At 35.8% G+C, this 26212-nt stretch overlaps 1 protein-coding gene and 1 long non-coding RNA gene across 4 annotated transcripts in view; one reads left to right on the top strand and one right to left on the bottom strand.

Moving 5' to 3' along the window:
* Positions 1-26212, top strand: part of CFAP299 (cilia and flagella associated protein 299) — a 624040-nt gene that overhangs the window by 463866 nt on the left and 133962 nt on the right. The gene's annotated exons all lie outside the window — the stretch shown is intronic.
* On the bottom strand, positions 9009-15597 carry LOC125964291 (uncharacterized). The gene is made up of 2 exons (XR_007477192.1): positions 15547-15597; positions 9009-9228 (listed from the first exon to the last, which is right to left on the bottom strand). It is a non-coding gene; the product is annotated as an uncharacterized LOC125964291 (long non-coding RNA).

The following is a 26212-nucleotide window of genomic DNA, read 5'->3' as shown; positions in this document are numbered from 1 at the left end:
TTGAACATCTTTTCATGTATTTGTTGGCAATCTGTATGTCTTCTTTGGAGAAATGTCTATTTAGGTCTTCCACCCATTTTTGGATTGGGCTGTTTGTTTTTGTGATATTGAGGTGCATGAGCTGCTTGTATATTTTGGAGATTAATCCTTTGTCAGTTGCTTTGTTTGAAAATATTTTCTCCCATTCTGAGGGTTGTCTTTTCATCTTGTTTATGGTTTCCTTTGCTGTGCAGAAGCTTTTAAGTTTCTGTAGGTCCTATTTGTTTATTTTTGTTTTTATTTCCATTACTCTAGGACGTGGGTCAACAGGATCTTGCTGTGATTTTATGTCATAGAGTGTTCTACCAATGTTTTCCTCTAAGAGTTTTATAGTGTCTGGCCTTACATTTAGGTCTTTAACACATTTTGAGTTTATTTTTGTTAGGTGTTAGGGTGTGTTCTAATTTCATTCTTTTACATGTATTGTATATTTTTGCCTCATTTTTCAAAGATAAGGTGAACATATGTGAGGGGGTTTATCTCTGGGCTTTCTATCCTGTTCCATTGATCTATATTTCTGTTTTTGTGTCAGTACATACTGTCTTGATTACTGTAATTTTGTAATATAGTCTGAAGTCAGGGAGCCTGATTCCTCCAGCTCCGTTTTCCTTTCTTAAGATTGTTTTGGCTATTCGGGGTCTTTTGTGTTTCCATACAAATTGTAAAATTTCTTCTTCTACTTCGGTGAAAAATGCCATTGGTGGGCTTCCCGGGTGGTGCAGTGGTTGAGAGTCCGCCTGCCGATGCAGAGGACGTGGTTTCGTTCCCCGGTCCGGGAAGATCCCACATGCTGTGGAGTGGCTGGGTCCGTGAGCCATGGCTGTTAAGTCTGCCCGTGCGGAGCCTGTGCTCTCCAATAGGAGAGGCCACAACAGTGAGAGGCCCACGTACCGAAAAAAAAAAATGCCATTGGTAATTTGATAGGGATTGCATTGAACCTGTAGATTGCTTTGGGTGGTAGAGTCATTTTCACAATATTGTTCCAATCCAAGAACTTGGTATATCTCTCCATCTGTTTGTGTCATCTTTGATTTCTTTCATAAGTGTTCTGTAGTTTTCTCAGTACAGGTCTTTTGCCTCCTTAGGTAGGTTTATTCCTAGGTATTTTATTCTTTTTGTTGCGATGGTAAATGGGATTGTTTCCTTAATTTCTCTTTCTGATCTTTCGTTGTTAGTGTATAGGAATGCCAGAGATATCTGTGCATTGATTTTGTATCCTGTAACCTTACCAAAGTCATTGATTAGTTCTAGTAATTTTCTGGTGTCATCTTTAGCATTTTCTATGTATAGTATCATGTCTTGGCAAACAGTGAAAGTTTTACTTCCTCTCTTTCAATGTGTATTCCTTTTCTTTTTCTTCTCTGATTGCTGTGGCTAGGACTTCCAGTACTATGTTGAATAATAGTGGCTAGAGTGGACATCCTTGTCTTGCTCCTGATCTTAGAGGAAATGGTTTCAGTTTTTCACCACTGAGAGTGATGTTTGCTGTGGGTTTGTCATATATGGCTTTTATTATGTTGAGGTAGCTTCCCTCTATGCCCACTTTCTGGATACTCTTTATCATAAACGGTGTTGAATTTTGTCAAAAGCTTTTTCTGCATCTATTGAGATGATCATATGGTTTTTACCCTTCAATTTGTTAACATGGTGTATCACACTGATTGATTTGCATACATTGAAGAATCGTTTCATCCCTGGGAAAAATTCCACTTGATTATGGTGTGTGATCCTTTCAATGTGTTGTTGGATTCTGTTTGCTAGTATTCTCTTGAGGATTTTTGCATCTATGTTCACCCGTGATATTGGTCTATAATTTTCTTTTTTTGTGATATCTTTGTCTGGTTTTGGTGTCAGAGTGATGGTGGCCTCATAGAACAAGTTTGGGAGTGTTCCTCCCTCTGCAATTTTTTGGAAGAGTTTGAGAAGGATAGATGTTAACTCTTCTCTAAATGTTTGCCAGAATTTTCTTGTGAAGCCATCTGGTCCTGGACTTTTGTTTGTTGGAAGATTTTTAATGACAGTTTCAGTTTCATTACCTGTGATTGGTCTGTTCATATTTTCTAATTCTTCCTGATTCAGTCTTGGAAGGTTGTACTTTCCCAAGAATTTGTCCGTTTCTTCATGGTTGTCCATTTTATTGGCATATAGTTGCTTGTAGTAGTCTCTTATGGTCTTTTGTATTTCTGCGGTGTCATCTGTAACCTCTCCTTTTTCATTTATAATTTTATGGATTTGAGTCCTCTCTCTTTTTTTCTTGATGAGTCTGGCTAAAGGCTTATCAATTTTGTTTATCTTCTCAAAGAACCAATTTTGAGTTTTATTGATCTTTGCTATGGTTTTCTTCATTTCTATTTCATTCATCTCGCTCTAATCTTTATGATTTCTTCCCTTCTACTAACTTTGGGGGTTTTTTGTTCTTTTTCTAGTTGATTTAGATGTAAGGTTAGATTGTTTATTTGAGTTTTTTCTTGTTTCTTGTGGTGAGCTTGAATTGCTATGAACTTCCCTTTTAGAACTGCTTTTGCTGCATCCCATAGGTTTTGGATCATCATGTTTTCATTGTCATTTGTTTCTAGGTATTTTTAAATTTCTTCTTTGATTACTTCAGTGATCTCTTGGTTATTTAGCAGTGCACTGTTTGCCTCCATTGTTTGTATTGTTTACAGTTTTTTTCTGTAATTGATATCTAGTCTCATAGTGTTGTGGTTGGAAAAGATGCTTGATATGATTTCAGTTTTCTTAAGTTTACTAAGGCTTGATTTGTGACCCAAGATGTGATCTATTCTGGAGAACATTCTGTGTGCACTTGAAAAGAAAGTGTATTCTGCCACTTTCAGGTGGAATGTGCTAAAAATATCAGTTATGTCTATCTGGCCTATTGTGTCATTTAATGCTTTTTCATGTGTTTCCTTACTTATTTTCTTTCTGAGTGATCTGTCTATTGGTGTAAGTGGGGTGTTAAAGTCCCCCACTATTATTGTGTTACTGTCGATTTCTCCTTTTATGGGTGTTTATTTTTGCCTTATGTATTGCTCCTATGTTGTGTGCATAAATATTTATAATTGTTATGTTTTCTTCTTGGAATGATCCCTTGATCATTATGCAGTGTCCTTCCTTATCTCTTGTAACTCTTTCTTTAAAGTCATCTGATATGAGTATTGCTACTCCAGCTTTCTTGTGATTTCCATTTGCATGGAATATCTTTTTTCCATCCCCTCACTTTCAGTCTGTACGTGTCCCTAGGTCTGAAGAGGGTTTCTTGTAGACAGCATATATAAGGGTCTTTTTTTAATCCATTCAGCCAGTCTGTGTCTTTTGGTGGGAGCATTTAATCCATTTACATTCAAGGTGATTATTGATATGTATGTTCCTATTACCATTTTCTTAATGATTTGGGCTGGGTTTTGTTGGTCTTTTTCTTCTCTTGTGTTTCCTGTTAGCATTCGTTGTAAATCTGGTTTGGTGGTGCTGAATTCTTGTAGCTTTTGCTTGTCTGTAAAGTTTTTGATTTCTCTGTCAAATCTGAATGAGATCCTTCCCAGGCAGAGTAATCTGGGTTGTAGGATTTTCCCTTTCATCTCTTTAAATATGTCTTGCCACTCCCTTCTGGCTTGCATAGTTTCTGTGGAAAGATCAGCTGTTAAGCTTATGGGGATTCCCTTAACATTCCATCAAGTATGTTATTTGATGTTTTTCCCTTGCTGCTTTTAACATTTTTTATTTGTATTTAATTTTGATAATTTGATTAATATGTGTCTCAGCATGCTTCTCTTTGGGTTTATCCTGTATGAGACTCTTTGTGCTTCCTAGACTTGATTGACTATTTCCTTTCCCATGTTAGGGAATTTTTTGACCATAATCTCTTCAAATATTTTCTCAGACCCTTTCTTTTTCTCTTCTTCTTCTGGGACCCCTATAATTCGAATGTTAGTGCGTTTAATGTTGTACCAGAGGTCTCTGAGACTGTCCTCAATTCTTTTCATTCTTTTTTCTTTATTCTGCTCCCCAGCAGTTATTTCCTCCATTTTATCTTCCAGCTCACTTATCCATGCTTCTGCCTCAGTTATTCTGCTATTGATTCCTTCTAGAATATTTTTAATTTCAGTTACTGTGTTGTTCATCACTGTTTGTTTGCTCTTTCGTTCTTCTAGATCCTTGTTAAACATTTCTTGTATTTTCTCCATTCTGTTTCTGAGATTTTAGATCATCTTTACTATCATCACTCTGAATTCTTTTTCAGGTAGGTTGCCTATCCCATCTTCATTCATTTGACCTTATAGGGTTCTACCTTGCTCCTTCATCTGTAACATATTTTTTTGTCATTTCATTTTATTTTTTGATGGATGGGGCTGTGTTCCTGTCTTACTGGTTGTTTGGCCTGAGGTGTGCAGCACTGGTGTTTGTGGGAAGTTGGGTAAAGCCAGGTCTTGGTGCTGAGATGGGGACCTCTGGGAGGCCTCACTCTGATTAATATTCCCTGGGGTCTGAGGTTCTCTGTTAGTCAAGTGGTTTGGACTCTGTGCTCCCACCAGAGGAGCTCTGGCCAACCTCTGGCCTGGGAACCAAGACCCCACAAGCTGCGTGGCATGGCAAAAAAAAAAAAAAGAATAAAAGGAGCAGTACAATAACAAAGAATAAAAATAAAACAAAATTAGAAAGATAAAAAATATATTAGGAAAAATAAAAAATATTTTTTTTATTTTAAAAATAAAAATGTAATTGCAACAAGGTAAAACAAAACCACAACAGAAAAAAGAAAAAAAAAAGTGGGGGTGGGCACAAGCCAAAAGAAGCGGAACAATAACAAAGTATAAAGAATAAAATAAAATTAGAACAATAAAAGATTTATTAGAAAAAATAAAAATATAAATGAATCAGCTACAACAAGGAGAAAGAACCCCAACCTAAAAGAAGAAAAGAAAAAAAAAAAAGCCTTGGGTATGGGGGCAGAGTTTAGGCGGGGGTGGAACTTAGGCAGGGGCGGGGTTTAGGGTAGGGCAGGACCTAGGTGGCTGGGGGGGGCCTTGGCTCAGGACCCATGAAGCTGGAAAAACCCTTGGGGGCAGGGCCTAGGCGGGGCTACGTTCAAGCGCAGAGCGGGGCCTCTGCTTAGGATGTGCGTGGAAGGGGAGAGGCAGCATGTCTAAAGGGGGGCCTCTGGAATTTGGAATTCTGGAATTTATAGGTAAGGCCCTGGGTGAGGGTGTGTGGGTGGGGGTTAGGCCCAGCACGGTTGGAGGGGGTCTCAGAGGGGGTCTCCAAGTGTAGAGATAGGGCCCTGGGTGGGGGTGTAGGGGTGGGGCTTGGACTCTGAATGGTAGGAGGGTGGCTCCAAGGGCAGAGGATTAGGCCTGGGAGCCCAACAGGCTCCCCGGTGAGTAAGTGGACAGGGAAATCACTGGCCACATTCCGTTCCTCTGTGCTCCCCCCCCAGGGTCTCCCCCAACCCTGCTGGACCCCTAACCATGGGTGGGTCCCACTGGGTGTAGGAACCCCTCCCCTCCCCCAGCCACCCCTCACAGGTGCTGGTCCCATAGGTCTGGCCTTTACTTTTGCTCTGCCTTCCCTCCCTCCCACTCCCTCAGGTTGCTGGCATCTGGAGGGGGCTTCTGTGTACAGAGGATCAGGCCTGGGATCTCAGCAGGTTGCCAGGGGGCCCAAGTGGGCAGGGGAAACCTGGCCACACTCCCTTTTTGATCCTCTGCCCTCGCAATGGTCCCCCAATTTCCCCTTTCAGGCATGGGATCCCTTCCCCTCCCCAAGCCGCCCCTCAGGGGCTCCAGTCCCCTCCTGCCTCCACTTCTCCTCCACCCCTCACTCCCCCTCACTCCCTCCAAGCCCCACATCCTACCCGGTCACTGGGGGCACCTCCCGTCCCCTTAGGTGTCCGTGTTCCCCCACCAGTACCTGGTAGGTGCCCTAGTTGTGCAGAGATGTGAATTCCACGTGCTTCTAGTCCGCCATCTTGACTCTGCCTCTTCCCCCAGTCTTCGCTTTACTGCACTTTTGCAAATCCTTAAATAGGTGCGAGCTGACTTTAGAAAGAAAATGAGCCTGGGAATAATGACCAATGAGTAAAGATTTCAAGGAGTTAAGGTGTATTGTTGCCTACATAAATGATCAGTATAAACTATAGAAGCTCACTGAAAAAGGAAATTGAGACCATATTCCCTCTCAAGGAAATACTGACAAATATATATTTAAAATGCATAAAATCTTAATTATCCACATGTTCTTAGAATCTTGGCAGACAACATCGAGGAGCAGGGTTATCAAATATTAACAGCTTTGACCAAGAGCTACTAAACAGAAAACACACCAAATCAGTTGAAATTAATAACTGGATGTTACAATAAATTTGATCTGAAAATTTATATAGTGTTATCAGATTATTACCTATAATTTTATGTATGTAGCTTGAAATTTTTATAAGGTAATAATTTTCCAATATGGTCATCTACTACATGTGAATATTAAAATTAATATTTATTTAAAGTTAAATGAAAATCTAATCTCAGTGGCACCAAGTTGGATCTTCAATAACAAAAAAACAGAATATAATCTCTGTTTTACACTATTGACTTAGTAAAGCTTTTGTAGGCATCTGGTAGGACTGTACAGCAAAATTGTATCTGGGTTGATTTGGTCTCATAAGAAAGTTGAATTTTCTGACTGAGTTGCAGTAGGATTTAGTATTCTTTTGGATTAAATTCATAAACCATGAGTGATAGACCAGACAAGTAAGTAGGAAAATGCCTCCTAGCGATAGTGAAAGAATTAAACAACCTTTAGAAAAGGTAGAAATGCGCTGCAACTCTAGAAATTCTGGGTGAATCAGTGTTAATATATGATGCTGTCATTATAGTGATTATGAATTTTAAGTATAATGTTATTTAATCATAAAAATGTTACTTTTTCAGTGGCTGTGGGTTTGAGACAGTATTGTTAGGCAAATAGTTGAAGGTTGTTAAGTAAACCACACTTGGAATTTCTTTTCTTTATATCCCTACATAAACATAATCTGTATTTTGAAATGTTTGTTCAGATAGATTTTCTGCATTTATCCCTTCCACAACCCAATTTGTGTAAGCAGTTTGAATTTTGCAAGATCAACATATATCCATGTACAACTCTTAGGTCTAACTAAAAACTTGGTCATCTTATGTTTTGGGCATATTTAGCTATGGATCAAAGGGAGATTCTGGGCTTGGTCCTCCCATAATATTTATCTGAAAGTAGGGATCTAATGATATCCAATTTTCTTATTTCCTGAACATGTAACTGAGGGACACCTACTTCTTGTTCAACAACAAAAACAATGAATTTTGAGCTTCAAAAATTATTTTCTGATGCTAAATGATTAATTTTTTAAACAATGTTTTTGAGAATTTTCTACCTGCAATAGTTATTCCTCCCCCCAAAAAAGCATTATGAAATAAAATTCATGAATAACAAATGTAAGTAATGTATTGATTTTTATCCCTTTACTCTAAAATTTTTAGTGAAATTTTCTGTGAAGTGAAATCCAAATAAAGAGAAAAATGTATTGTTAGTCATTACTTAAAAAAATGGGAGAGGGCAGACAGCAGAAGCAAGAAGAGCTACAATTCTGTAGCCTGTGGAAGGAAAACCACATTCACAGAAAAACAGACAAAATGAAAAGGCAGAGGACTTTGTACCAGATGAAGGAACAAGATAAAACCCCAGAAAAACAACTAAATGAAGTGGAGATAGGTAACCTTCCAGAAAAAGAATTCAGAATAATGATAGTGAAGATGATCCAGGACCTCGGAAAAAGAATGGAGGCAAAGATGGAGAAAATGCAAGAAATGTTTAACAAAGACCTAGAAGAATTAAAGAACAAACACCTAGAAGAATTAAAGACCAAAAAACAAACAGAGATGAACAATACAATAACTGAAATGAAAAGTACACTAAAAGGAATCAATAGCAGAATAACTGAGGCAGAAGAACAGATAAGTGACCTGGAAGACAGAATGGTGGAATTCACTGCTGCGGAACAGAATAAAGAAAAAAGAATGAGAAGAAATGAAGACAGCCTAAGAGACCTCTGTGACAACATTAAATGCAACAACATTCGCCTTATAGGGGTCCCAGAAGGAGAAGAGACAGAGAAAGGGCCAGAGAAAATATTTGAAGAGATTACAGCCGAAAACTTCCCTAACGTGGGAAAGGAAATAGCAACCCACGTCCAGGAAGCTCAGAGAGTCCCAGGCAGGATAAACCCAAGGAGAAACATGCCGAGACACATAGTAATCAAATTGACAAAAATTAAAGACAAAGAAAAATTATTGAAAGCAGCAAGGAGAAAACGACAATAACATACAAGGGAACTCCCATAAGGTTAACAGCTGATTTCTCAGCAGAAACTCTACAAGCCAGAAGGGAGTGGCATGATATACTTAAAGTGATGAAAGGGAAGAACCTACAACCAAGAGCACTCTGCCCGGCAAGGATCTCATTCAGATTCGATGGAGAAATCAAAAGCTTTACAGACAAGCAAAAACTAAGAGAATTCAGCACCACCAAACCAGCTCTACAACAAATGCTAAAGGAACTTCTCTTAGTGGGAAACACAAGAGAAGAAAAGGGCCTACAAAAACAAACCCAAAACAACTAAGAAAATGGTAATAGGAACATACATATCGATAATTACCTTAAACGTGAATGGATTAAATGCTCCAACCAAAAGACACAGGCTTCCTGAATGGATACAAAAACAAGACCCATATATATGCTGTCTGCAAGAGACCCACTTCAGACCTAGGGACAGATACAGACTGAAAGTGAGGGGATAGAAAAAGATATTCCATGCAAATGGAAATCAAAAGAGAGCTGGAGTAGCAGTACTCATATCAGATAAAATAGATTTTAAAATAAAGAATGTTTCAGGCTTTATAATTTCGGTGAAATTATAAAGATCAGAAAAAAAAAAAATGGTTGACAAGAAGTTGATAGGCTGTTCATTAATTTTACATCTATAAGAGAGAATAAAGGCTGTATTTTAAAGCATTTGTTCCAAATCAGTTTTATGAATTAAGTCAGAATCTTGCTTTTTATTACTCATGGTTAGCAGAAGAAATCATGAAGGGGTGTCAGTCATGTTCCACTCATCACTGGTGGATTGTTTTCAGATTCTTCTCAAGCTCTGTAGAGTTATAGCATCAACTGGGAAGGACGAAAGAGAGCAATGTAGATTGTCCATCAAATTGGAAGAGGCAAACCTTTGTGCAGAAAAAGATGTCTCTGACTTTCACAAGAATGGGTTAAGTAAAGTCTCAAAACCATTCTGCCCAAAGCAGTCTTTGCTTTCTTACATTCAAGCTCCTGTGACATTCAGTAGAAATGCAATCCTTATGTTTCTGATTCATTTTCAACTAATTCAGCACAACAATGTTTTGCAAGCACTTTTTGATGTCAGAGAAACATGTTGTGTGTTTCTATAAAGCCATTTTTGCTGAAGCAGGAAGTTACAAATTAGCACAAAGAACAAAACACTGTACTTTTCAAAACATGATTTAAATGTTCAAAATGAATTAGCCTAAAACTTTCAAAATAGGATTGTTTTATTCATCATTTTAATTAAAGGATTTGAAAACATTCTTATCTCCAACACCTGTCTTCTTTTACAACAGAAAGACTAGATGCAGGGAATGTAGGAATGGAAATAGGGATTAAATAACTAATTTTAAATGTATTTTGAATGCAATGGGGACAGAGGTTTTAGAACACTTAAGCATATCCGTTTTGAGGCCTGGATTTACTCAAGATATATGTTTTTAGAAGTGGTTGAATTCTTTGAGTTGTGGTATATATGATTGTGGTATTGTTTATTTTTCATTTCTTATTCTCATTCTATCATATTTCATTTTAAAAGAATAATAGAATTATGGGTTCTCTAATACATGCCTTCAACTCGGTTTTATTATTAGCTGCTATGATGTCGGTTCATTAGTGGTCATCTATGAGCACTTCAGATTTTCCCTCCACCATCTTAGAAGCTCTCAGATGCACTCCACTTTTTCTGCCATCAAAAACAGTCTTTGATATTTGAAACCTCCAGTGTTTAGAAGAAATTCTGGGAAAAAGGTCAATATTTGAAATGAGCCCCACCATGCCTTCTTTCATTTCTTTCCATCTCCCTCACTTGGTATAATTTGAAAAGATTATACTGTCTTTCACTTGGCCTTTCTTCTATACAAGCAATTTTTGTTCATTTAACTATAATGAATTTCCTAAGGTTAAAAAAATACAATATGTAACAAATTGCCATTCTAAATTATGCATTATTGCATTATTAATCTGTATGATTTTGGTAACTCTTTTATACTGAAATCTCTCATTAACCTTAAACCAAAACCTGGAAACATCTTTATTTATAAAATAAGGAAATGTCCTTTATTGACAAAAAGTTAATGGCAAGGAAGTTGATATAAAGGATGTATTTTTTTAAAGGAGTGTCAAATGGCATACAATAGAATAATTAACAGATTCAGCTCAATCTCTTACATTATCTGCATATTAGAATTTAAATAAAAATTTAAAATTCCCCTATGTAATCAGTGTTGAGGACATAATTCAAAATAATTTTTTAGGGCTTCCCTGGTGGCGCAGTGGTTGAGAGTCCGCCTGCCGATGCAGGGGACACGGGTTCGTGCCCCGGTCCAGGAAGATCCCACATGCCGTGGAGCGGCTAGGCACGTAAGCTGTGGCCGCTGAGCCTGCACGTCCGGAGCCTGTGCTCTGCAACGGGAAAGGCCACAACTGAGAGGCCCGTGTACCGCAAAAAAATAATAATAATAATTTTTACTCCAAATTTCATTTATGTTCTTTCATCCTATGAACACTTATTAAGTGCATCTAGAGTTTGTCGGAGAACTCTCAGCCTGTTACAGGAGATAGGTGTATACCAATGATTACAATATAGTGCAATAAGGGAAATTATTAACATACATATAGATATGGGGGCATCATCAATGAAGAAGTGGTCAATGTTAGCTGGGTAGATCAGATAAGATCTCGTAAAGAAAAGCATTGAAATAAGTTTTGCAATGTTACTAGGATTTCACCAAGGGAATAAAAAAATTGAAAGGCTTTCCATCAAAGAGATTAGGATACTTAGAAGTCTGAATGAATGTAAAAGTATCACAGGCTGGGTCACAGAGTGTATACCAAACTGAATCACAGCCTGGACCATGGGCTGATTCATTGATCAGCTAAGGGTTTGGAGAGGAAGGTGGAAACTGGATCAAGGGGAGGCTTACATTTATCCTATCCTATGGGTCAGTTCTGTCCAGTAGAAAACAACACCAGTTACATATGTAATTTAAAATTTTCTAGTAGCCATATTAAGAAAGAAAAAAGCTGGTAAATTAATTTTAGTGATACTTAACATACAGAATATAATACATTGCATTTTATACATAATATATAAAATATATTTTATTTAACTCAATATGGCTAATTATTACCATTTCAATATCATCAAAATAAAAACTACTAATGAGATATTTTACATTTTTTTATACTAAGTTGTCAAATTCCCATGTGTATTTTACTCTCATGGTGCATCTTAATTAGGACTAACCACATTTCAAATGCTTTAATAGCCACACAGCCACCACAGTGACTGATCCAGCCATAGACAATAAGAAATATTTTAAGCAGGGGAATAATATGACCAACTTGTGTCACTCTGTTGGCAGTTTGAAAGATGGTTTAAGGTGGACAGATTGGAAGCAAACAGACTAACTGAGAAGTTATTGCAGTAGTCCCTATAAGGACGAGGAAGTTTTGAACTAAGGTGGTGATCATGGGGGTGCCATGGGAAGGGGGATTGATAGTAGAGCTGAATGGACATTATCAACTTGATAGTGGGTATGAGGGAGCAGGATTCCAAGAATGACGCATAGTTTCTGATCTAGAAAAGTCTTAGTTGATTGTCTTCTTAACCTAAGTGTTTTATACCTGACTCTGTGCAACATAATGTAAGGGTTAAGAGCCACGACTCTGTAGTCAGTCTTCTTGGGTGTGAATCCTGTCTCTAACACTTACTAGTAGTGAGTCTTTGGACAAGTTACTTAAACTGTAATTGAGGGTTGTTGTCAGGATTAGCTGAGTTAATAAATGTAAAACATTTAGAGCAGTGGTTAATGAACTATTAAATTGTGTCAGCTATAACTTTAATCTCTTGAAAATTGATCATTTATGTATAAATTATGAGGTAATAACACTCTTATAACCAAAATATTCAATTAACTGGAGCACACACAATCCATCTAGATAAATGAGAATTTGCTGATTTGTTTTTTACCTTTACATATAACAGTGGAATCATTAGAAATATTAGGAAAAATACCTCTAAAATGGTTTTGTAAATCAACTTGTGAGTATAATGGAGGCATACATATTGTCAGTATATTAGCAAACATGACTGAACTTAAGAAAATTTACTTTATTCTTATCCATATAGTTACACAGACTTCTGTTGTGGTTTGTGAAATTTTCATGCAGATAATACATAAATTTAAGCATTTAACCATTGTCTCTTTCATTCTTCTCTACTCTCTAGATACTATTTCTACTGATTTGCTATTATTATACATGCTCCTTGTCGTCTTTATTCATATACTTGATCTCTAAATAATTTCAAGGAACAATACTATGTCAGAGTACTATTAAATTCCAGATGACCTTGACAAATTGAGAATAGTCAAACTTACAGAAAATGTGATGTAAAGAAATGAGTGTTGCCATGTTTGAGAATTTACTATATTATCACTTAATTTTTGCAGTCATCCCATTATTATCATTTCCATTTTATAGATAAAAGAAACTAAGGTACAGAGAAGCAAAACTTTACATTTTCATTATTAAGATTTTCATTTTGGGAACACAAACAGAAACTTCAGGGTGCAGTGTTTAAGTTAAAGAAATTTTGAGAATGTCATATGTTATAGATGATATTAAAAAATACAAAAATAACACTTGCAAGTTTTCACTATACTCTGTATCTCTAAGGCTTATCAGAGTGCAGTTTTTATCACCACACATTTAAAAAAAAAAACCACAAACCTTCAGAGGAAATTGATGTAAGTAAGGTCTTCCCACTGAATTATAATGCTTCACAAAATCAGGGACTATATCTCTTTACTTCATAAAATAAGTGATTTTAAATTAAAGCAAAAATACTTCTAGCAATTAATCTTTGAATACCTATTCAGAGCATGGTAATGTGCTAAAAGCTCTGAGAATATAAACAAATGTAAGAATCCTATAACATACTTGGGGAGAACTATAATAATTAATAACATGTAAAATAATAATAAATCAGATATAAGAAGGAGGTCTTAAATGCCAGAACAGTAAACTACTACATAGCAACTAAGGGAGGTTGTGGACTCACTTCTCTTTGCACATTCTTAAAAATGAGGTAAGTCAAATCATGCTGATTGATTTAATGATTGAAAATGCCCAATTTCTTGAATATATTCTATGTGCCAGTCATTGATGAGCACACTGCCAATGTTATCATTTAACATCAAGTCCTGTTAAAGAGGTTAATTCATAATTCCGCATCTTCTACCTCTGTTTATGTTTTCAGAAAAAGACCCTTTCCTTGCTTTCTAAAACCGTGTTACTAAACTTTAGTCCATTAGGTATTTATTGAACATCTACTATGTAGCAGGCACTGTGCTAGGGTCTGGAGTTGTAAAGATGTCCTTGAAAAACTTTCCTATGGCAGTCAGATACACAACCAAAATATAATGTGAAAATACTAAGGAATTTACAAAGAGAGTTTCATTCAACAAATTTTATTGAACTCCTATCATGAACCTGGCAGTGTTCTAGAGGTGTACCACTGGAGATACATTACAAGCAAAACCAGCAAAAATCCCTGCCCTGTGGAGTTCATTTTCCAGTGCAATTGGACCTGCAATGAAGAGATAATTAATTCCAGTGATTGAGAAGAGTCAGTAGAAACTACAGAAGGCCTGGACATTTAGGGTAGGCTTTGAAGGATGAACTGGAATTTGCTGGGTTAACAAGGAGGTGTCAGACATCGCTAAAGGAAGTTGAAGGCTTTCAAAGGTCCTGAGGGAGACAGGGCTTCCAAGGTATCTGTTCACACACAGCACTCACTTCCTCTTAGATGATAATATATTAAGAAAATCTAAAACCTATTAGATGGTAGAAAATGCCAGAATATCTCTAGGGTGTATCTTGTTGATTTTTAATCATCTGAAGACATCATTTTCTCTGTTAATAATTGTAAAAGTATAGGCTGAATCATATTAAGTATGCTTTGAAGATAAGAAAGAATTACCCTGGGACCTACTCATGAGGTGTCAAACTTGTCAACTGAAGGAAGGCTGGTGGTTTATAGAAGTAAAGTTGTGCTTCTTCTCTTAGAAGTAAATTATCCCCCTTAAACAGGGTTCTCTATTTTAAAGACAGATTTTTTAATTTAAATATATAAACTGGGACTTCCCTGGTGGTGCAGTGGTTAAGAATCCACCTGCCAACGCAGGGGACACGGGTTTGATCCCCGGTTCAGGAAGATCCCACATGCCGCGGAGCAACTAAGTCCCCGGGCCACAACTACTGAGCCTGCGCTCTAGAGCCCGCAAGCCACAACCACTGAGCCCACGTGCTACAACTACTGAAGTCCGCACACTGCGACTGCAACTACTGAAGCCCACGCTCCTAAAGCCCGTGCTCCGCAACAAGAGAAGCCACCGCAATGAGAAGCCCACGCACTGCAGCGAAGAGTAGCCCCCACTCGCTGCAACTAGAGAAAGCCCGCGTGCAACAAAGACCCATCGCAGCCAAAAAAAAAATTAAAATAAAAAAATATATAAACTTTTTTATAATGCGGGTGATGAATAAATATAAAACACTTTGGTCCTCCATTTTGCCTACAGATAAAGCCAAATATTTTAAAGAAAAGTTATCTTTACAGTGAAATGTATGTATGCTGTAAATGCATAACCATCTCACGAATCAAAACACAGAATTACATTGCAGTTTTTGGAGTTAATTTGGTTTAAATTCAAAATTAATAAATATGTCTGCCAGTTGTGAAGTAACTAATAGATATTGAACTACGCAATAACATGCATATTTTAGGTTGTGCTCGTCACAAAGCACCAGAGAAAAATCAGAAAGCATTTGAGATATTTATTTCATCCTTCAAAAAATTCAGTGACTCAGGTACAATACATAAAATGATTTAATTTTTAATGAAAAGACTTTAGTAGGAAAATACACTCTTAAAATCTGATCTTTAATAAAGGTCCCTGGGTATCAATCCTAGGTTATGGCACAATGAACTGAAAAGATGCTGTTCTTTTGCTCTAAGTGGTTTAAAGAAGGGCTTTCACATTGAATAAACATGACAAAGATCATGCATTAAAAAAAAAATTCTGATAGTAATTTATTATATTCTCCTGACAAATAACAGTTTTCAGACATTTCAAAACTTACGTGCTAGGGAGCCTCAGTTCAGTAATGGTGGATCTTGGAGTTAAAATGAAAACATAACCCATTTCATTGTGTCATAATTAAAAGTCACAGTTGAGGGGAGGAGGTGGGTGGGGCGACCTCATTGGTTGAATCGCCCTATTTCAAAAATTTGCGTGCAGACGTCACAAACAGGAAAAACCAGGAAGAGAACCTGCCTATGGACTGTGAGCAATTTAAACCCTGTTAGTCAAGAGCAAAGAAAACAAAGGGGGACATAAGCATTTAATTTTTTAATATGGAACTTTTAAAAATATTATGCATAAATTAAAGGATTCCGTATATAAATATTCAAAAGTTCACAAGATTATATTTCAGTATTTCCATTTTGATACTGAAATACTGAGTCAAACCAATTAATTTGGCTGTTAAAATTTTCTAAGATCCATATGTTTATCATTATGACAAAACCAGATTCGCCGGTTACTAATCACAATTCTGTTTGAAGAAGGAATTTGGCATTCATAGATCATAATGTGCTGCTACCTTGGATGACCTTTGTGAAGGCATTTGCATGCACAACGGTGGAAGCATTAGTTTAACGTGAAATACCAAACATAGTGATGTGTTGTCAGTCTGTATCTTAAGTTATTTTCCTGCAGAACAGCACTGTGATTTCATGAAAAAAAATTGTTTAACTTAATTCTGAATTCAAGTGTATACTCCACATTACTCTAAAATACATTGTTAATTCTGACGTGCAGGGAAGTTATTGAGTTTTGTGAAGTAAAGATCTTTGATTTCAGTATATGTTATGTGGTCAACCCTACTGCCTTTGCACTGAATATGTAGTGATCCTTTTCTCTTTTTCCATAAAATAAGCATTACAAAAGCTGCTAACCTGTCACTTCATGTGCTGCACATGTTAGACATTAACTAATATGATTTTTCAAGCATCTTTTACATGTGACACATTTAGGACTAAATGCTTGCAAGAGTCTTGATTCTAAGAGCTACAATTATAGGTTAGAGCCCACTCTCCCTTTTTATTTGTGGTTAAGTTTTAATGTGGTCACGGTACATAGTCACAGGATTTACAATCAGATGGATTAGCCACTAACTTATGCCTCACATAAGCATTATAAATTCATACGCATACCTTCCAGATGCAGGGAAAATGCAAAGACATTTTCATAATGGATTATTCAGACCATTTTGAGTGGGGAGAGAAAAACAATCCAAAGCAAAAACAGCTTTTACATATGGCATCCATAGCTGTAACACTCACTATCTTGCAGAAAATGCTCAGATGAAGCAAAAATGTCCTGACAAAGACCAAAAAAAAAAAAAATTTAACCCAACAAACTATTTATAGCTATAGCTCAAGCTGTCAAATTTAGAGTAAAACTTTTGCCTCTAACCACATTTGCTGCAGAATTCTGACTAATTGCAGGCTACTCCTGCTTTGCATGGATACATCTGTACCGTGGCACACCCTGTAATTATATGGGAAGGGATCACTCATGGTTTTGTTGATAGTGTATTATAGCTAAATCCTTTGGGTGGAAACAGGAGGATTGCATTGTTTCGATCTAGGTGCAACTTTTAAGGAAGTAAAATTGTCCACAGAATAAACCATGCAAGTGTTCTACGATAATGTTTCATACTTTTTCTTAACTGCATAGAGAGAATCTTTAAATTCTATGAAAGAGAAAGAGAGAAGGGGAATGAGAGATCTCTACACAGCCAGGATTATTCCCTCCAAGTGTATATTTGAAATGAGTCAATTACCACCGCCCTAGTTTAGACCCTTATTTGTTCTTGACTGTTGATTGCAAGGATTCTTAGTGCAAATGTCTCCTAACGGATTGCATCAAGATCCTCATTCTTCAATCTCTCCCGGACACTAACCATTGGCACAATCTTCCCATTTCCTTGTTTCTATCATGTTATGCATCCTGCCAAAAACTTCAGTGACTCTGTTCCTTGCAGAACTTCCCATACCTGACTCTCACAAACTTCCAAAGCTGTTCCCAAACTCCTCTTCTTGGTGTATCCCTTCCTATAGGGCTACATCAATATTGTGTTTGGAAATGTCCATGGCCTACTGAATTCAGATTGTCCAGATCTGAGGTCTAGTCACATTACTGACCAGCTGCATGACTGGGGGCCAGTGATGTAACAACTCGGGGTCTCAGTATCTTCATCTAAGTGGCTCTAATAATCTCATCAACATTTTAGGGTCTTGGTGAAAATTCTAAATACTAATCAACATGTCAAACACTTATAACAGTGCTTGGCATATAGTAAGCACTCTCAAATTGAGAGCTATTTTTATTGCTGTTGTTGTTTATTGGAGAATACACACCAGGTATCCTCTGGCTAAATCTTTCCTCCAGAAGTATATTATCTGGCAAGCCATGTTTTAATTATTTTTTGAATTTGCAATTTTTTAGACTGATCTTGATGTCTAGTAACTTACTTGTTACTTCCGAGTCCTTGAAGAAATATAATCAGAGTCCTCTACCTCTGTGAGCACTGCCTAGCCATCTGCAGTGGGTTGAATAGTGTCCCTCCAAAATTCATGTTAATCCAGAACCTCAGAATATGACCTTATTTGGAAATAGCAGCTTTGAAGATGTAATTATTTAAGAATCTTGAGGCTAAATCATCCTGGATTTACAGTGAGCCCTAAATCTCTTGTCTGGTGTCCTTCTAAGAAGAGAGGACACAGAAAGACACTGAAAAGAAAATCATGTGAAGGCAGAGGTAATGATTAGAGGGATGCATCTGCAAGCCAAGGAACACCAAGGATTGTTGCAACACCAGAGCCTAGGGGGAAGCATGGGATGCTTTCTCACTTAGAGCTGCCAGAAGGAACTAACCCTGCCTACACCTTGATTTTAGACTTCTGGGCTCCAGAACTGTGATCAATTTCTGTTATTTTAAGCCATCAGTTTGTGGTAATTTGTTATGATAGCCTCAGGAAGCCAATATGTAGGCATCATTTTATCCATCTTTCAAGTCTCTGTTCAATTCCTCCCTATGTGGTGAAACCTTCTCTAATTAAATCCCTCCAGCCTGACACAAACGCTTTCTGTTCTGAACCTTCACTGAAAGGCCATCAGCCCTACTCATTTGGTTCCTATCTTGTCTTCCCTTTTTGCCTTTGCACATGAAGGACTATAAACCTTATAAGGTTGAAATCTTATCCCCACACATTTTTATACTTCTTAGAGCAATTTTAATGCCATAGGCTGTGATAAATGTTAATTGATTGATCCAAATCACCTCTGAACTTTATGAATAATATGATTCTGTAAATTTATTGAAAAATCTGCCATTCAAAACAATTCATTTAAATTGCAATCATCTTTTATCAAGATATTGTTAGTATACAAATTATATATTTAAAATATGCAAAATGTATATTTAAATACCTTTTCAGTGATACATGTCACATTGATAGCCAGAAGCATATGTATCCATCATCAATTGCAAAAAATATGATATATTCCCAAAACAAATATTATATATAATATATGGCCATCACAGTGTAGCTATTCTTTAACATATGACTTAATTGTATACATTGTGATCAGCTATGATAATAATTTGTTTCTCATGTAAATTCTTTAGATGAAAATGTTTGCATGCTTGAAAACATGTAATCCAAATTTGCCATCTAAGTTAATATGACAGATGTATTAGTGACTGTTTCATTGAGTTGTACATAGTTAGTGCTTCAAAGACCGTAACTAAGGCCATGGGTTTTATCTCCTTATGGCCTACTTAGTTTTGCAGCTACAGACTGTCCCCTTTACCACAGCTGGCTGACTCAAAAATTTGTGACACTGGGTCAGGTGTGTCCACTTTGTGTTCAAAGGGCAGTGAGTTGAGAAGCTGCACTACTGGAGAGTTGGTGGTAAAGGGCATCGAAGATTGAAGATAAGGCGTCTGGCACTTCAGACTTGAGAGGTTAATCTTGGTGTAAACTGAAGGCCCAGAGCCAAAATTGGATGAAAAGGAGAGCAGGTGTAAAAGCAGAACAAAACACAAAGGCAGAAATTTGGAAAGAATCAGGGAATCAAAAAAAGCTAGAATAAGGCAGGATTATGGGAGGTCATAAATACATAAAAATGCAATGTATGAAGTAGCTGAAGAACAACTAAGTTATGTGAAAGGGAATTGCAATAGCAGCCACATAGTTTCAACAGTGGGAGATAAAGTCTCTTTTTAATGAGTCAGTAATGTATTTATACATTCCAAAATTCCAAAAGTTAAGCTTGTAAAAATGGCGACTAGGTTGTGTCTATCGTCTATACCCAGTAAGCTGAGTTGACCAATGAGTCATAGCTGGAAGGAACGGTTTTCCGATTGCCTTGATTTTTTTTTTTTTTTTTTTTTTTTGCTTCAGCATTTATTGATCACCTGTTAGGTGCCATAAGCTTCTCTGCACACATAGTTCCTACCTCCCACAAGATTGCAGAGGTGGTTGGATGTACTGACACTATTAAAGTACAGGTGACAAATGTTTTGATAGAAATTTGTATGTAGTGGGATTACATATTACATAAAAGAGTCCCCTCCTTTGTTTTGGAATTCAGCAAGGAAAGCTTCCAAGATGAAATGGCACTTAAACTGAAGAAAGAGGCTCTAAAAAGTGGTGGAAGCACTAAAATTTATCATGAAAAGTAGCTTGCATTTATTCCATTTATTTAGTTAGTAAGTACTTATTGAACCACCTACTATTTTCAAGGCACTGCAGAGGGCTTGATAAACCTTTAGAGCTTTACAATCTAATCTGGACCTTGCAGTCCAGTGCAGACAACCAATATGGTCAAATTAGCAGGAATAGTTTTTACATTGCTTTCAAACCAATAAAACATTCACCTAGGAAAAATAGAGCATTTGTGTTAAAAATGGAATGGCTACAGAGGAAACACTTTGGTTAATCATAATTTGCATGAACAATTTTCAGATCACTTTATACTAAAGACTGGCTACAATATGGTTGAGACTTCTATATTAATCATTACAATGTATGTTGGTTCCATATTTCACATTGGGTCTAACAATATCACTAATATATTTATTTACAAGCATACCCATTAAAGTCTGCAGACATTTCTTTAAGAGATTATTGACTTTTCACATGAAGTGTTATTTTCTATTTTAGTGTTCTATTAACTTTCACAAAATGTTAAATTAGAGGAGAAAACTGTTGCTTTAAAACTTTAAAATATTTTAACTGAACACTTTAATATAAGACTAATATGAAAACCTCTCATCACATATTAAATTATAGGATCCATATAAATACTCATTCTACCTGTATTCACAGATGTTGATATGCAAGTAAAAATCCACATGCTTAAAGTACACTTATTAACACAGAAGAAAACGTTTGTCATTAAATAGATGAGGAAAATTATTATACTGGGTCTTTGACATAAACTGAGAAGCAGTTTTCTATCACTCAACAACTAGATTTATGAAAGGCAGGTTTCCATGAACAAAGGAATATTTCTGGAGTTTAAAGGTTTATTCTTAAAACTATATTAAATTCTTCAAATGATTTTTTTGTGAAAATCAAGGAGCATTGTATATAGGATAGCAAGCAATGAGGCAAAGTGGCTCTCTATATGTATTTACAGGAAGGACATCTTCTTTTTATCCTAGTATATTTATTGGCAGTAGGTATCTGTTCCAAATAATAAGTCTTCTGGGCTTGTCAATAAAACCTATGGCTCATCAACTAAATCTGTACCAAATGAGGCAGAACTTACATGAATCAAGACTTTGATTTAATTCACACAGAATTCAGAAGTTTAGGAAACCGGAGTTTATTTAAACATCTATTGGGTGGGGAGGGGATATGTGGAGTAGCCATAATGGGTTTATGAAACTAACAAATAAATGAAAATAACATCATCACTCTGACAAAAATCATTGTCAGAAATATAAGTATAGATATGAAGCCAAACCCAATGCAGCCAAAAATTTGGTATAATTTCTTACCCAGAAAAAAAAAAATCAAATTTGAAGGAGTATTGGAAAAGTCCTTAGCTTATTGTAAAATCGGTTTGGTCACTTTGTCTGAATTTATTTTCATTGCTAAGTAAAGATAGGTTGCATTTGATTGTGTTTATTTTCTCTTTTCTAATTATGTTTTTAAAAGTTGGTGTACATTATTCTACATATTACAATCTGATGTGACTGCATATATGTTAGCTATCTCTCAAAAGTACTGGCAAGTTTTATTTAGCACAACTATTTTTCTTTCTCTGTCTTTGGTCATTGCACTATCCCAGAACTTTAAGAAGCAGAATTCTACTGCTCAAAGATTTGTGAAGTGTGTTTGAATAAGTTGAATTCAATTACACTTCATCACTTCCCTTAAACAAGTGAGCTAATGATGTTCTTTCCTTTTAAAATGTTGTTGAGACATCCACACGTGTTCCTCAGGAACCCCCAAACTTGTTAAAAGCATGTGCCTGTTTCATGCTCTGGAAGTGTACTTGATGTTGGCATTTGGTATCAAACCCAGATGGACATGAGTGTCATCATGTCATTAGTAAACCCATAGAGAGGCATTTTTTTCATGTTTATAGTGGATTTTGAAGGCCTTTAGATAGTTTCAACGAAAGGGGAATACTTGAGCCAGAACACACATTCCACAGAAAAATATGCAAGAAATCAACTCCCCAGTGAATTTTGTGTTCATATGATTTTTTCCTAAGATTCTTTGTAATTTGGGAGTCCTTTTAACGTCTCCAACTAGTTTAAGCTCTACATGCATGAGTTAAAATACTTCCTTGGAGTATTTAGAAATTAGAGTTCTTTTTACTTGCTTTCAGCTATTAATTTAAAATGAAGGTTAAAAAAAATCTTCATTTTCTTTCTTAACAAATTAAACAGCTTGGCTGAGAGGAAGTCCCTAGTGAATATTGACGCTAGAAAAATAAGCCGGGCAAAGTCTGAGGTAACCTCTTATCTGCATAAGGACAGTAAAGGAGAAAAAAATAAAATAAAGAATAAAATTTGCTCCTAGGATAAAGTTTGCATTGAAAATTCTGACCCAGGTATCAGGATAGTGCCCTGAGATACATAAAATCTAGAAGACATGCCACCCAAGACATATAAAATCTAGAAGACATGCCACCCATACATCTCAAATGGATACATGTTCTGGGCACACATGTATACATACACACACACAAACGTACACACACACACCAGTCAGAAGAAGTTGGCCAATGCAGTCAGCACCTACATTGCCCAAAGGCAAACTGGAATTATTGAGTACAAATATGAACAAATAAACAAACTTGCCAAACATTTGATGAAAACCAATAGCCAAAGAGAAGTGCCAAACTCAACAGAAGAATTAGCAACCAAACAGAGAAAAACTTTAAAATTGGCATTTAATGTACTTACAGTTGAGAAGATATTGCATCTATAAAATAAAGTTAAGCTACTAAGAAAGAGAAGTAAACCTTTGTAAAATTAAAACTATGATGTGGCAAATGCAGCAGATTTCCTTTCTCAACTCTGTTCCAACCCCTTTGTAACATTCCCTATTGCGTGCTAGAGACTGGGAAGTCTGTATTTCTCAAACTCCTTTCCCTCTAGGTATCTGTGTGGGACCTAGATGGATTCTTAAAAGGAGAATGCAATGTGTGAAGTTTGGAAGGCAGACGTGAACATGCTGAGGTGGAGGCCACACTTGAGCTGCTTTTGTTGTGTCTGCTGGCAAGTACAGTCAGGCAGGCATTTGGCTTTTCTGAGGCAGCTCTAGCAGAGTTCCAAATGTCTGTCCTCTGGCTTCAGGGGCATTCAGAAGCAGCATGTGACATCTGTTTACTGGTACATGTCATGGCTGAGGCTGCATGTTCTGTAGCCAGCAGAGATGTAATGTAATGACACCTTATCCCTGAGCTGGGACTGAGGCACTTAGACATGGAGCCAGCAGTTGTGGTGGCAGATTCTTCGCAGCAGCACAAGTAGCAGCCCTCAGCCTGGCCAGTTCTGTCATGCTCTGCGAGTTGTTTCAGGACTTCCCAATTATGGACTGCTCCTTCTGACCTTCAGATGATTTTGTAAACATCTAATTTAATCTATTAAATTTTTTCTACCTAATCTAGCCAGAGGGCAGCTGGAACCCTGATTGATATGTGTGATAATCTAAATAATATAGCTTCATATATATATATGGGTTGAAGCACAAAATAGATGCATTTTGAAGATTGAATTGATGAGCTGGAAGATCAAAATAATCTCTAAAATGTAACACAAAAGGAACTGGAGATGGAAAATGTGAAAGAAAAGCCAAAGCACAAAAGATAAATTTACAATTTCCACTATTTGTCTAATAGGAGTTCTAGAAGGATAAGACTGAGAAAATGCAAGGAAAGAAATAAACAAAGAAATAAAAGAAACTCCCAATATTGAAAATAATTTTCAGAGTCAGGTCTCAGAAAGTCACTAACTACAGACCCTTTCTTTTCTAGTTATATTTAATATATAAGAAGGTTGAAATAATAAACATGAAAAAACTCAAGAAAGAGGAAGACATCAAACTAAATATATAATGGTATTAAGTGATGAGACATTTCTTTAAAAATTAATAAGATGGCAGGAAAAATAAGGTAGCAAACATTGCTTATCACAATAAACATTAATAACAATTATCTATTAAAATAGGTACTATAGCCATCAATTTGTTGTAAGCATACTGTGGAGCCTTAAAACGTTCTCCAAGTCAATCATAAAAATAAAATATAGCAAGTAGAACAATGTGTAAACTGTGACCACAATTATGTTTGAATGTTGTGTATAGTACATATGATTAAATGTGAGTGCATAGGTAAAGGGTTAGAAAGGTATATGTCAAATTTTTAACATTGTTTCCCTCTGAGTAGGAATTGAACTAGGGTTGGGAGTGGTGATGGAAAACTGCAGTGAATATTTTTTACCAATAAAATATTTTTACAATACTTGTAACATTAAAAATAAGAAATATTTTGCTACTTTCCAAAGATAATTGTATCAACAAAAACATTTTGAAATCAGAAAAAAATTATTACAACATAATCATAAAACTCCTATCTGACAAACCATTTCTACAAAGACACTCGTAAAGTCAATGAATTAGTAGAGTACATCAGAATTAGAGAATAAGGTTTTTAAAAAAGACACCCTCTTTAGGATAATAATTCATATAAAATATATGCAGAATTTCCCCAGGAGCAACTCACCCTGCAAATGATTTGTGAATGGTTGTGGATAAGATTCTTCCAAATTTAGAACCAATAATTAAACTATAAGAAAGATAAAATAAAATGTAGAATCTACATTAAGTCTGGAAAAAAAATATCAGTGTACCTTCAGCAGTAAAGGAAAATGCATCCTTCTAATATAGAAAATGGTATAATGGGACTATTTCGATTTGAAAACAGGTATCTTTTAGTACCATCACTTTTTTTCCCTGATACAATACAAATCAGGAAACCTTCTGGTATCAGTTTGTTTTCACAAGGAGATTTTTTTCAACTGTCAGCCAAGACAAATATTTTGGTCCTCATGTCAGTTATATACTCTGTGAAAATTAATAGATTGGAGTTTTGATATGCATTTCATTCTTATGAATTGTGCTAATGTGAATCCATTCCCTTTCTTCTCATCAAGTGATGAGAATACATGGGATATAATATATAGTATATTAATATACAGACTGATATATAAATGATAATATAATTTACATGTATATATTCACAGTTTATATATTTTGTAAGTATTGATATATGAATAAATTAAAATTAATTGGCTTTAAAGTATTAATATGAATATACTAAAATTACATTACAAATCCAGCTACCTTAATGTGGTCTTCTTGACCCCAAAATACAAATTAGATTGCCTTGGTATTATTTTTTTATACCATCATGCAATTTTTCCTCACAGATCTTATCATAGGTTCTAACTCTATATTCACCCATGTGGATATTTGTTTAATATAATAAAATATGTTTAATTCCACTAGACTAGAAACTTTATCAGTGATTCACATATAGGACAAATCTGACACGTAGTATGTAATTAGAATTATTTCTTGTTCAAAAACATTTTTATAGGTAGGTGCAAATATTTTTTCCCAAACTTTTTTTGCCTCTTAATTTTATCTGTGTCTTAAAATCAAGGTTTTAAAAAAACTTTTTATTATGGAATTTTTTTTTTTTAATTTATGGCTTTGGTGGCATGTTCGTTATGTTCATCATCATTCCAACTTTCTTCTAGTGCTATTATTTTTCTTCTAGTGCTTACATAGTTTTCCTTTTATGTTTTAATCAGCTTTAATCAATATGTAATCTATTTTGATTTTAGAAAATAATTTTTAAAAATTTTCTTTTGCTTGGGTCCAAATAGTTTGCCAGTTTTTTTCCAATAGCTTTTTATTGAATAAACTGTTCTTTTACCACTGTTTCAAAACACTACTTTTTCATATACTAAATTATTTTGTATGTACTTATGTCTACTATATTATGTTTGGTTCCATTGCTCTATCTGACAACATCTTAGCTGGTAATAGAATATTAAAGTTCAACTGTAAATGCATCATTACTCTTCTCTTTAACATATCATTAGATTCTTTTACATTCTCTCAAGGAAATATAAGGAACTGTTGTAT

The sequence above is a fragment of the Orcinus orca genome, chromosome 4, assembly GCF_937001465.1.
Source record: "Orcinus orca chromosome 4, mOrcOrc1.1, whole genome shotgun sequence".
In the NCBI taxonomy this organism is placed as follows: Eukaryota; Metazoa; Chordata; class Mammalia; order Artiodactyla; family Delphinidae; genus Orcinus; species Orcinus orca.
The sequence above is the reverse complement of the archived record's forward strand: the minus strand, read 5'-3'. Positions and strand labels throughout refer to the sequence as shown.